Here is a 1,783-nt window from a genome sequence, read left to right as displayed (position 1 = left end):
AGCCGGACCAGGAGCAGGAGGCAGGCCCCGGGCAGCCAGGCGCCAGGAAGCATCTCCTAGACCCGGGCGGGAAGAGAAAGGGGAAGGGGTGTCTGTGCGGGGCTGTGCGGGCCCGGGGGCCAGTGCGCGGCCGGGGAGCCAGGAAATGGGCATCGGCTGTCAGGGAGGCCAGCCGTTTGGACAGCAGTTTACGTTGTTGTTTTATAAAGAACTCGTGTATTTATTTATTTTTATTTTTTGTTAATCCTCACCAGAGGATATTTTTCTATTGCTTTTTAGAGAGAGTGGGTGGGAAGGGGAGAGGCAGAGAGAGAGAAACATCAGTGTGTGAGACACATCGATCTGTTGCCTCCCACAGGAGCCCCGATCAGGGCCAGAATGGAGCCTGCCCTTGACCAGAATCAAAGGTCGAGGCTCTATCCACTGAGCAAACCGGCCAGGGCCAGTTTATGTTTTTAATGGTTTTCCTACCACCTCATGTAGCCTTGCAAGGTGGGCAGGACCAGGGCTCTCGCCTCCCGACAGCGAGGAGGTCTCATGGCCTGTCCACAGCCACCTGCAGGTTGGCAGCAGGCCCAACGCCCGGGTCTCCTGGACTCCCCATGTTGTTCCAGATTGGAGAAAGGGGCAAAAAGGCATGGAAGAAAGGAAGAAAAGACTACGTGGATGGGGAATTTTTAAGATAATATGTGAACTATGGGCAGATTATTCCTAAATTGGAAATTTTTAAACCACACTCTCCTTGAGTTTCCAAATCTCAGCACATTCCAGAGCCCCCTTACGAAGAGACCATACCATCTGCTCTCTGCACATCTGCTGAGAGTGAAGGCAGCCTCAGCACAAGCAGGCTCTTATCTTGAAACCAGCCCGTGGGCCCCTTAGTACAGCCTCAGCACAAGAGGACTCTTATCTTGAAACCAGCCTTGTGGGCGCTGAAATGCTGTCCTCCTGCCCCTGACATCCCACCCCCACCAGCAGGGGGCCATGGAGCTCCCCAAAGCATCCAGACAGGAGGTCCCAGCTACAGGGATTCCATAGACCAGTAGGTTTTGTTTTAAATAAGGGAAGGGGACCAGGTTTTTAGTTTACTAAATATTATTTTTTAAGGGGAAAAAAAATGCCAGCATCCACCCACAGGTCACAAGTTGGTGATTCAGCTTAAAACTGTGTTTTGTCTATGTTTCAGTCCTTTCTATGCATGAGCCATTAGGCCAACATGTAAAAAAAGAGAAGCATCACATTAAAACTCCAGATTTCAGGCGCTGGCTGGTATGGCTCAGCTGGTTGAGCATCATCCCATGCACTGAGAGGTCATGGTTGGATTCCTGGTGAGGGTATATAGGCCCTGGTTGCAGGCTTGATCCCCAGTAGGAATCGTGCCGGAAGCAGCCGATTGATGTTTCTCTTTCCCTTTTCCTTCCTCCCTCTCTAAAACATCAGTGAAACATATTTAATTTTTTTTTAAAAAAAATCCAGATTTCCAGATGATTTAGGGGCAGTGGACTCACATTCCTACGTGACAAGACCAACTGGGCTTAGTTGCCCCCCTAGGGGGAGTACACCTCCCAGGTTACTGCTGTTCCCACCCCACTATGATCTACATGGCTTGTAGTGGCTCAGATTCCATAAGTTAGAATTCCAGCTTTACCGGGCGCCAGCTATGTGACCTTGGGCTTGTTACTTAATCCGTCTGCGCTTCAATTTTTTATCTGTAAAATGGAGATAATAATAGTGTCTATTGTGTTAGGGTAATTGGGGATTAAATGAATAAATACAAGTAAAG

Source organism: Myotis brandtii, unplaced genomic scaffold (assembly GCF_000412655.1).
Source record: "Myotis brandtii unplaced genomic scaffold, ASM41265v1 scaffold4, whole genome shotgun sequence".
Classification (NCBI taxonomy): Eukaryota; Metazoa; Chordata; class Mammalia; order Chiroptera; family Vespertilionidae; genus Myotis; species Myotis brandtii.
Note: the sequence above shows the minus strand (reverse complement) of the source record.